We start from the raw sequence: 12,316 nt of genomic DNA on the forward strand, positions 1-12,316 counted from the left end.
TCAAATTTCCAGGAAGACCTCTGTTTTCTCAGTCCGGGTGGTGACCTTGAGGACAACATTCTTCATCAAAACAAAGAGAAAAATGATACACCCCACTGTTTGCTTTGGCCCTGAGCTTGACAGAAGCTGCTTGAATTCCTCTCTGAAAATGAACTTTGAGAAAATTGTTTGCTTTTGGTTCAAACTCTGCCTTTTGAAATACAGATAGTATCCCTACTTTGAAGACTCCTGCCTGCAGAGATGGGGCTGATGGGGAGGGGGACAGGGACTCCAATTAGTTTTTCTTTTCCTCCAATGGAGTCTTTAGATGGAGACTGGAGGTGAGACAGTGCCAATTTGTCTAAAATGTATTTTTTGTACACTAGAAAAGTCTCGCTTGTTTGGCCCTAGGATCAGATTGTTCTGTGCCCACAGAATGAAACTTATCAGAGGCAAGTACAAAGTTCCTCAACTAGGAAACAGAAAAAAAAATGTGCAGGCAATTTATTTACTTATTTAATCGATTTTTATGGCTGTCTCTCTGGCAAATGCAACTCTAGGCAGCAAACAACATGTTAACACAGTGTATTTAAAAAAAAAAAAAATCCCCCTCTCACCTGTATGGGTGGTATGTATTTTCCTCAGCCTCTGCTGCAGGGTTCCTCAACCTTGGCGACTTGAAGACGTGTGGACTTCAACTCCCAGAATTCCCTAGCCAGCATGGGAATTCTTCCCTCAATAGAGGTGGAGGCCTCAGACACAACTTGCCTCCATTTTCCATGCTGCTCTTTCATCAGTCCCCCAGGAAGATTAAGGCCACTTCACAAGGTCACCAGGGAGGCAGCACTTAACGACCCACTTGGGGATGAGGGAGGGATTAGGAGTCAGACATCCCCATCCCAAAGACTCTACTAATCACTTCTCCTATTGTCCCTTCAAGGGACATCATGTCAGTGAGGAGTGCAGCCACCTTGGAAGATATTTATGGGCTCCCCCCAACCAACTTTCTAGACTGAAGAAGCTGCTTGGACAAGCAGCAAAACGTATCAGGTCAAAAGAAAAGAAGTCCAGTTGCAATGACTCAACCTCCAGACGCTGGTCTATAGTGACATAAAATCAGGAGGAGTCTGGAAGTATTTTGTCCAGCCAACACATTTTATTAAAAAGCAGCTTTCATGCATCTTCATCTGATGAAGGAATAGGCAGCTCATGAAAACTGCTGCCTTTTCATAAAATTGTCACTTGGAAAAAAGGTGCTGCTGGACTCCTCTGGATTTATTACAGTACTAATCTGTGTCACTAGATGGCGCTCATCCTTTGTGAGTCAGACCTGACTAGGGTTTTCTAAAGAAAACGGTAAAGAAAACAGTCTTCTATCATGGGTGCATCACCTTGCTACCAAGACTCTTGAAAAGATCTCTGATTTGGGATAACTTCTCAGATGGTTTTATGTTTTTAGGTGCCTACGATACCCCTTGGTCGTTATAGGGAAATGGAACTTCCATGTACGAAAGCATTCTACCTCTGAGTCAGACATGCTAGGGCCAAGAGTAAAAGAAAGCCATTGTTGTGCATGCATTGAATTATTTTACTGGGTTCGATGGACCCCCTTTGCTTTCGATATGGCTGAGATCTTCATTAGAGACTGCAGCTCCTTTACAAGAAGTCCTTGTTTAGGGACCACAGTTGGGACCAGCAACTCGGTCGTTAAGCAAAGTGGTTGCTAAGTGAAACTGCAACAGTGCTTATGATCTTACTTCAGCTTTCCTTTGTTTACAGACCTGCAAAGGTTGTAAATGCCAGGACTGGTGGTAAAGTTAGTTTTTCATCACTGTAGTAACTGCGAATGGTTGCTAAATGAGGCAGTCGCTAAACGAGGACTACTGGTAATTTTAGCAAACTAGCTCAGGTACAGCTAAGTGGGGTCCTGGGCTGCAAATCCAGAAATCCAAATTTAAAAAGAAGGACGTCTGGTTCTGGTGATGCAGTTGGAGATGTTCAACTAGAGCAAGAGATGGTGTTTGGAATCTGCACCCATAGAGATGACCCTGTTCTCCCCCTTACAGATGACCCAAGGCAAACAGTGGAATCTTCCCCCCCCCCCCGCCCAGGCTTCTTTTGAAATGTCCCAGAAATGTCCCAGTCCATCCTTTTAATCAATCCTGCTGTTGCTAAGCAACCAGGCTGGCCACCTTCAAGGGAAACCGGTTTGCCACGCAGGACACGCCCCCCTTGCTTCCACCTGGCTTTGATCTTGGTTTTAATTTAAACCTTTTCCCCGGGTTTTGCCTTGAATGCTTCACAGGGCAGCTGATCAAGCGCATTGTTTGAGAAGATGCCTTTGGGGGGAAAAAGGCGTAATCACAGATAAAAATGCCAGCCCGAACCATTGATTGATCCTCAGAGCAGCCAGCCTAGTGCTGCAAAAACATAGGGTGATTTGTAGCTGGGCTGTCAGCCTGCGTGGTCGTCCAACAAAGAATTGAGATCCCCAGAATAAAGGATGGATTTGCTTAGAGGGTCTTCTGTTGAATCCACAATTAACTCTGGATGTTGAAAATCAGGCTCTTGGGTTTGGAATCCAGTCTTTGGAGGGGGAACCGATCTGAGACAAAAGTACTCATATTTTAACCCAAAACTCTGATATCCTGTGAGCACAGGATAGATTGAAACTTCTCATTACCATATGGAAATGTGCGTGTGTATAATTCAGAATCTACGGGGCTGATTGCATCTTCAAAAAGCCAGGGAAGACCCCTAGAAATAGCCAGTGGTATTTTGCTCTTCTGAGTCCCTGTTCAGTTGCCATGGGGACTGAATATACCTAGATATGCAAAAACACCTTGGTTATAAGAGCAATAGTCCTTGGAAAATGTCTGGGCTCTGAAGCTAAGCAGGGTTGAGGCTGGTTGGCAATTGTATGGGAGACCTAGCCTGGGAAGTCAAAACAACATCACCAGAAGAAGATGATGGCAAGCCATTGCCACATTGCTGCCATGAAAGCTACACAAACCTGTCCATTAAATAAATCACCAGGCATCAAACTTGAGATGAAGATCTTATACGCTAACAAGCAGCCTTTCGCAACTTGATGCCCTCCCGATATATTATGTCAGAATGCCACTGCAGAACCTCCCCATAGAGAGATATTACCCAATAATAATGTAAACTACCAGTGGAAGTTCTCACATAGTCAATAAAAAAAAACATGATAACAAATCTGACAATTGCAAAAACAACAGAAAGTCAAAGAGAAACCACAAAATCCATTCTGTAGGCTAGAGGTTTTGTAGACTGTTTCTGTGCACAGGGCTCTTAATTGATGTGCCTTTCTCCTTTCCAGCCTACAGAACGGACTTCGCCATAAATTTTACTTACCTGAAATTCTTGGATTTCATGAGAGCTTGTCTAAATGATTAATTCCTGCCTGGGTGGTGAAACCTGATGATAACTAAGGCAATGCTTGCAGAAAGAATGATGATCAATTAAAATGAAATAAGTTGTTGCACAATATTGTAAACTTTAGAGAGTTGGATGCACAGAACCAGACATTGAGACAGATATATCCAAAATAATTTATTAATGGAGGTTTACCTTAGATGGTTATAAGTTTTATTCAACTTTAATTCCAATTTAAACATAAATATTCAATTAGAAATTGCAGTCTTAAAGATAAAATTCAACATTCACCTTCTATAGAATGGTGTTTTTCAAAGTTGGTGACTTTAAGATGTATGGACTTCAACTCCCAGTTGAATTCTGGGAGTTGAAGTCCACACAGTCCACACTTCTTAAAGTTGCCAACTTTGAAAATACTGTTCTGTAGGATGGAAGTTGTGTGCTTAAACTTTGGTGGTAAAGGGTGGTATAATATAATTTCATGGGAATTTTTTACAAGTTATCATCATGACCCCAAAATTTAGTAAACAGTTGTGATGTTAGCCTAAATAATATTTTGGAAACTTGATAAATATGAGTCGGTGATGGAATTAAGCAGTTTCTGCAAGAGCAGACCTCCATGCCTCTGACGATCTGCCAGACGGCTTGATAGAAAAGCACTGATCAGCAGATGGACTCAGAAAAGCTGTTTTGTCATTATGAGAAATGTTTAGGAAATACTGTCTTTGTTTCCTTTAACACTTTAATGTTTGTATGTTCTTGGGAAAAATTTATTGAAATCAATTAAAAAAACCCATGGATTCAAGGATTCCTGCAGGGTAATTATTGTTAGTCCAATACCTGAATCCAATTTGTACACCAATGTTAAGTGTATATATTTTTATATTTTAATGGTTCGGGCAGTAGGGTGCCATTTGGGGTTGAGGGGTGAGGAATGTGTAGCTTTTTAAATGGCAGGCCGGGGGTCATGTCCAAAAAGTATGCAGAATCAGGAGAAGGAATTAGGTCAGACCAGAAAAAAATACACTTTAATGTTATTTATATTGCGGAATTAAAATTAACTTATTTGAATACCGTTAGTATGGCAGGGGGTAGTACCTTGGAACCTTGTCTGAACTCAAAAAACTAAGCAGGACTGGATGTGGTAAGAACTGGATAGGAGACCACTAGGAAATCTCAGGGAAGTTGGTTGGACGGGCAAGCAGAAAAAAAAAAAATCTGGAAGAAGGGAATTGTACTTCAGTACTATTGCCAAGAAAACAAGATAAATGTGCCCTGTAGTCCCCAGGTGTTGAACTTCACCCGAGGAACATCAAAACGTAGGAACAGAAGCAGTGCCCTACTGGACCAGACCCCTGGCCCACCTAGTCCAGCAGTCTGATGTCACAGTGGCCCACCTACTGCACAGGGGCGCCCACTAGTCTCCCAGCAAATGGCCTTCAGGCAGTCCCACTGACATCAAGGCGAATAGCCATTGATCCCCAGGACTTCCATGAATTGGTCCAACCCTTTTTTGAAGCCAGCCAAGCTGGTAGCTAGCACCACATCTCATAACAGGGAATTCCAAAGTTTAAATATGAGTTGTGTAAAAAATAATTTCCTTTGGTCTGTCCTGATTCTTCCAGGAGTCAGTTTCACTGGGTAATCTCTGCTTCTAATAGGGGAAAATAGCTTTTTCTTGTCCACTCTATCTGCCCCATGCATAATTCTGTGCACCTTAATCAGGTCCCCTCCCACCTGCCTCCTTTCCAGCCCCCAGTATCACTAACTTTCCTCATATTTATCTGTTAAATGCAGTTAATATGATTACTTCTCAAACATTTAATAACAGCTTCCTTTGCCACATAAAAAGTTAAAATTCAGAGGAAGTTTTGAGGGGGCACCCTTTGGAAAGCTACACGTGGTCCTGAGATCTGCAGCGTTCCCAGCATCTCTCTTTTAAATAAATTCTGACCAGCTGCTTCTCTCCCCATGGCTGGCACATATATATATTTTAAAAGGCAACAAGACTGAGATAACACCACATTGCAAAAAAAAAAAAAAAAAAGACAATATAAAAGCTTCTTTTCAAAATCCGAACAAGTATAGGCTGAACATTCCTATCCTATCCCATTTAACCAACAAGCATTTCTCGTTTGTTGTTAAAACAGCAAGGTTGCCTTTATTTCTGTTGTTGTTTCCATTCCCAATGATGTACCACAACTAAAACAGACTTTAAAATGCGCTCTCGATTTGTGTTTTCCCTAATTAAAAGCTGCCTAACCAGCAAACTGATTGTGGAAGATGATTTTCTGTTTGCACTGAACAATAGGAAGAAACAGTTCAAATTGATCAGCATTTGAAGTTGTGGTAGTGAATGTGGGGTTCACACACCTCCTTTCTCAAGTCAGAGTTTTCCCACCCAGCAAATGATTGATCTCAGAGACAGGCAAGGAAACAAAGAGGAAATACATAACATCAGGCATCTGATCTTAGAGAGTTGTTTCAAAGTTGAAATGTAGCAAGAAGAACAAGAGTATTTCTGAGCATATACAAAATATAATCTTTTCCCCTAAGAAAATATTACCAATCATGACAATCTCGGCATTCACAGGAGAAGACAATAGGGCAGAGGAGGTGAGCTGTGATAGATGAGTTGGGCCTGATCTTGGCTAATAAAATGTAAAGTCCCCTTTGAGTCAAAATCAGTTTATAACACATCCAGGCATTTCTCTTAGCAACAGAATGGAAGTAGCTTGCCATGCCCTTTAGAAAGTTTTCCATCTTTTGATCTTAACTATAGCCTTGGGTTTCCCTGGAGGAGTTCTGTTTAAATACTAACCAGGCTTAACCCTATGGTGCCATCTGCTGAGCCTAAAAATCATATAACCATTATTATTATTATTATTATTATTATTATTGGTTTTGGGACATGACATCTGCCCAAGAGCTGAAACATGTTATCAGCGAGCGTGGCCAGTTTTTCTCTATCACATTATCCCTTGTTCACATTTGGCATTAAACTTTGCATTTAGGATGGAGCAGGGAGAAACATTTTATCTTTTTCTTTGTCATCTCCCAATCGCTTAGATGAGCAGCATTTATTTATTTAAGTCTCCACAGATATATAATTCCTGCGAGGCAATGTGCAGAATAAAACTGGGCTGGCCAATTGTACAGAAAATGTGGAATGCACCACACCAAACCTGATATCCTACCACCTCTCTCTATCCTCTCCTTAAAGGGTTTTCTCTTTCTAAATTTAATTTCCTTCTGAGCTGCTTTACATTTCCATAAGATTTGGGGGACATAGTAAAGAAATGGCAGTTTATTGATCCTTCAAATCCAAAGTCACTACCTTCACCCAATTACACTTGTGGGTTCTTTTGATGCTTTTTGACATGGAAAAATCTTGTCAATGCCTGCCAGGAAGGTAAGAGGAGAAACACAGTCTCAGATGTCTCCTTCCAAGGTCAGAGCCCTCTTTCTGACATCACGGGGGTAATGTGACAATCTATGGCCCCTGGTTGCTGCCCCGAGACCTTTGAATGACAGCCTAAACATCATTAAAAACATGAATTCACAATGCATGATGAGAAGATAGCTGGTTAAAAAGAAGTACGCTTTTTTAAAAAGAATATATTGCATAGTTGCATGTGACATTAAAATAACAGCATTTTCAAGATGGGCAGTGTAAAAACATTATTAGAAGAAATGTTTAAGCCAGTCTGAAGGCTTGTGGTGTAGAGGGTATAAAGTAGTGCATTTGGAAAGGAGCTTGAGAGCAACTTTCCTGAGAAAACTCTGCCTCACATCCACCCTCCAATGACAACAAAAAACTCATTAGTTTTATCAGCAAGCTTATCAGCAGAATCTCCAAGACTGATCTTTACATTTTGGAGCAATATTGCACACATAAAAATGGTCCTCTATGTCACCTGCCAGCACAGCCTTTCAGAGAGAAGAAATTAACACGCACACCCCTTTGAAGTGAGCCAAAAAAGGGACTGAGAGGCAGTGTGAAAACTGCAAAATTTGTACCACCAGTTCTTTCAGAGGCTGTCCCAACGAAGCATGTTTTAGTAATCAAGTTCAGATGTAACTAATATACAAATAATGAAATCCAGATTTGACCAGACTGAGTTGCAGGGGGATTAGCAGCCTAAGCTGTCGCTCCTGAAAGCTTATACCTTTTAATAAAATTTGTTAGCCTGAAAAGGTGTTACTGGGCTCCTGATTTCCAGCCTAAGTTGGAAACTGGAATTCTTAACCTCAACACAGTGCTATGAAATGTACACAAAATCTCAGAAGAGTCAAAGGCAATAATTGTACACTACCTACCAAACTTTCTGAATTGCTAGCAGCTTTGCAAGCCAACACCCACATCAGATTACTAGGAAGCTGTCTTTTAATGGCTTTATTCACACAATACCTTTAACCTGGTTACTGAATTAGCCCATTTTTTTTTATATTTACACAACCAAATGAACTGTAATCTCACCGAACTGACTGGATGTGTGCAACACACTCACTAAAGTGTTCCCTACCAAATCAAAGTCAAGCTAACCAAATTTAGCATGGTGTGTTTATAAGCACCTGTAAGGCTCATAAAATATTATTGCCTTTCTCCCTGTCTGCAAATTTCCTTAACAGTTCAAATATGCCCATGGCCACTCTACACCCAGGATTCTTTCCTTCAGGTCTCTGCAACCTTTTTTCAAGTCAAGGACCACACACGGTCTTTGAGGGTTGTGTGGTGGATGGACAAAACCTTTCTGAATCCTGGGTAGGGTTGTGGCAAAAGGACCTTTGATTTCCTTTTGCTTGAGTTCCAGTTAAAATGTCAGTGTGCCAATAAAATATCATTGCTTTAATTACTGTTGAGTGGAATCCTCCCAGGTATGTTCAAGAATCCTTCTGTTCACACAAGAGCAGGCAATCAGGCAGCCGCTTTTGGACAGGGACAGGAAGGGGCACGTAAACTTTCAGGGGTCTCACAATGCTCTGGGGCCACAGATTGGGCCCCCCTGCAGGGACTGGTGCCACTTACTGGGGTCTTTCCTAGCTCTTCCCAGCCCCCTTCCCCTCCTCTCTCTCTTCTTTATCAACCTGCCATTACACCAGTGTTTCTCAACCTTGGCAGCTTGAAGATGTGTGGACTTCAAGTCCCAGAATTCCCCAGCCAGCCATGCTGGCTGGGGAATTCTGGGACTTGAAGTCCACACATCTTCAAGTTGCCAAGGTTGAGAAACACTGCATTACACATTTCCCATCCTGTGTGCTCCTGGGGTTCTCCACCTCATATCCAAAGGACTGGACTGAACCTGAGAGGGTTAACAGGAGACTTTTCCATTTCTGCCATTGCAAATAACTTGTCAGCGCACAAATGCTCACCAGCAAATGTTCTATCTAGTTGTCGACCAGAAATAGTTGCAGAACATCAGAGGACTTCTGCAGCTCTCTGGGAAGCGTGTCTGACTTTGGAGAGCCTGCAGTACAAACCCAGCACAGTCCTGCTAAAAGGCAGGATCATCCCCACTCCCATCTTCCATCTCGGCTAACAGCTGTAGGATTATCTGATGGAATTTCAGGAGAACAGCTTTTCTCAGTTTCGGAGCCTCCAGATGTTTTGGAGTCCAACTTCCATCACAGCCGTGTGAGTTGGGAATGGTAAGAATCACCGGCTGGCGAAGGTAGGCGTCATAATCCAACAACTCCGGCGGGCGCTTAGTTGGAGAAGGTGGGCGAGTGTTTCAACCTGAGCCCCGCCCGCTTCTGCTGGTGCCAGGCGTGGGCGGGGCGCAACAACCAGAGCCACGCCCCAAACCCAGGCCGCTCCCTGCTGTGCCCAGGTGCTGGGGCGGCAACCCAACTCCTCCCCCTCCTTTCAATTCCCCCCCAGGGTTAGGGGAGCAGGTGCATGGCGCCCACCAGCGTCCGGACTGAAGGAGACACTCTGGGTATGCTCAGATACTACCCTCACCATTTTTTCCCCAAGCAGAGGATAAACCATTCCTGCCTGAAAATTAATATTTGTGTTATTGATCAATGCTGTTGCTGTTGTTATTATTATTATGATTATTATTATTCCCTATTTTAGTTCTGGGGTTTCCCTTCTCTTCTTTCCCCTCTCCATGGGCTCATAATCCTGCATTTTTGTTATTTTTCGAGCCATCCTACGCAAGGATCCTTCTCTATGGAAACCAAGTCATACAGGCATAGGCATGCAACACACACACAGAGCCGTAGTTTTCCACCATCACTACCACCTCCTCCCCCTCTGCACCCCCCACAAATCAATCCAAGCCCCCTCCCATTCGCCCCTTTGTGCTGAACCCTGCAGCAGCTGGAGAAAGACAGACATGCACGCGCGCACACACACGCACACACAAGCCATTTTGCTTGGCAGAGGAAAGGGAGGGTGAGATGGAGAGCTTTCAAACCTCCTTCTTGTGAAGGGTGGGGTGCAGGTGGCCATTCTTGGAGTCCAAGCAAAGCTCTCCGTGCCGCCCCCCCACCCTTTGAATGTTTCTCTCTTCCTTGGTTTCGTATAAAAACTGCTTGATTTGCTCTTCTCCAAAGAGACAAGTGGTGGGCGAACTAACCTTCAAGGCAAGAAAAGACAGCCCACTTCTCTTTTAATGAATGCCCCCTCCCCAATAATTCCAGCACGGAAGGGGATGGAAAAAATGCCACTCTGCCCCCTCCAGCAACAAGAAAGGTGAGAAGATTGGGGAAGGGGTTCAGCCGGTGCCCAGAGGCTTTGCTTCAGGAAAGGGCAACACCCCCTCCTCCTATTTCCTGGTTGGGGTGCATCGCAGATGTTGGGCAGGTATGTTTCATTCATTCATTCATTCATTCATTCATTCATTCATTCATTCATTCGTTCGTTCGTTCATCCTTCCTTCCTTCCTTCCTTCCTTCCTTCCTTCCTTCCTTCCTTCCTTCCTTCCTTCCTTCCCCTCCTCTCTCTTTTCCTTTATCAACCTGCCATTGCACATTTCCCATCCCATGTGCTCCTGGGGTTCTGCGCCTCACTTCCAGACAAAGGGCTGGACTGGATTTGGTGTTGCTGCTGGCAGCCAGGAGCACCCAGAAGAAAACAAGGCACGTGCCCCCCACCTCACCAAAACTGCCTCCACCGTGGGACGTTCCATTAACCCGTAGCAACAGCCATGTTTGTGGAGGCTCAGAGCCTTTCTAAGGATTCATCTGGAGAGGCCGGGGCCAGAGAAGAACAGAGCGCTTCCATTTTTCATGCCTATTCTATCTGGTCCTATGTAGCACTGGGGTTAATTTTGGGGGGTGGAGGGGGGATGATCTGAAAGCCATCCCCTTATTTCAAGCGTGGTGGAATGTCAAGACCATCCATCGTTCATTGATCCTCTCAACAGTTGCCACTCAGGGGGACGAGGGGTGGAGGGAGGCAGGAAGAAGAGGGAGGGAATTTAAACGATGTGTAAAACATAGCTGTCTCTTGACCACTCCTGTTTTCTAAAGAGCTGCCAAGCCCCCACCCCGCCCTCCTCTGAATCGGGAAATTCTGTGCCTTGGGAACTCGTGTCTACAGTACATGACAGACATGCTTTTTTGCTGGCATTTTTGTTAAAGTTTTCCAAAAGGGACCAGACAGAGTAAATGCAGAGCAGTCTAGCGTGTTCCTTCAGCTGTGATGCTTCAAGGGATCCTGCATGCGGAGAGGCAATAAACCACCGAGTGCAGGTGGTAGGAACACTATCCATGGTTCGGGCTTTGTCCGTGGCTCCTGACTGTCTGTTGTTGCAAACAAGATGCTGATATTAGAGATAAATGACTAAAATGAGAGATTCTCCCCACATCTGTCCCTTCCTGCAACCGTGATATAGATCATTTTTAGAGTGGTAGCAGTTTTACTTGTCTTTACGCTGACCCCACAGGAATACTGAGATGATATTATTTTATGGAGGCGAATATGGAAAGCTGAATCATGTCTACCGTCTTAGGTACCCATAACTAACATCAGTTGAAACTCTGCTGGGGAGATATAAATAATTAAACAGGAAACCAAGAATGGGTGGACTGCTTCCTTGTCTCACCAAGTTTCAGCTGGGATTCAGGATGGGTAGAGACTGATTTTCAAACAGGGATATGTATCTCTGGTCACATATAGGACCTTCAGTCTATCACTGCTGATTCGACAGTCGTTTCAATAGTGAAACATGACCAAAATTGTATCGTTCACGTTCAACATACAGGTAGTCCCCAATTTAAGAACGAGTTCCGTTCTCAAGATCTGTCCTTAAGTCAAATTTGTATGTAATGTGGAACAGTATTATTGTATAATACTGTATAAGTAGCATTGTGTATTTAACGCGAACCATTGTGTATTTAATTCGAATCATTGTGTATTTAACTTGAATTTTGCTATAATAGGCTCCATTCTTAACTATGGGTCATCCTTAAACTGGGCATTCTTAACCTGGGGACTACCTATATTTGAAGCTTATTGTGTTATGTTGTAACCAGCCCCAACCTTTAGAGGAAGAATTCAAATAAATATTACTCCATAAAGCTTTGAAGACATCATAGTTTGCAGCTTGAGCCTATGGTTTTGCATGCACCAGATGCCAAAAAGTCCTCCAGCTAAACAAGATGTCAGATTGCAGGACCAGAAAGATTCTGCCTCTGAGGATCGCTAGGTAGAATGGCCACTGCTGAGTAGAGCAGCACGCTGTTGGCCCACCTGTTCTTCTAAGAGGTGTCAAGCTATCCTCATCATTCCAGACAAGTGGTGCTGTGCATGATAGGAACTGTAGGCCAACAGTTCTAGAGGACACCGCATGGAGAAGGCCAGAATAGACAATCCCAAGTCAGGTGGGGCAAGGTCAGACTTGGCATGCAGCCAGCTTTGTTGGTGAGTTGGATTTTTTGCCTCCTGGGGATCTGGACCTTGGAAAGGATGCATTGCACCTCTGTTGGA

This window comes from Python bivittatus, unplaced genomic scaffold, assembly GCF_059951505.1.
Source record: "Python bivittatus isolate LINGU-HERP-01145 unplaced genomic scaffold, Pbiv_v1 ctg000580_np1212, whole genome shotgun sequence".
NCBI classification, from domain to species: Eukaryota; Metazoa; Chordata; class Lepidosauria; order Squamata; family Pythonidae; genus Python; species Python bivittatus.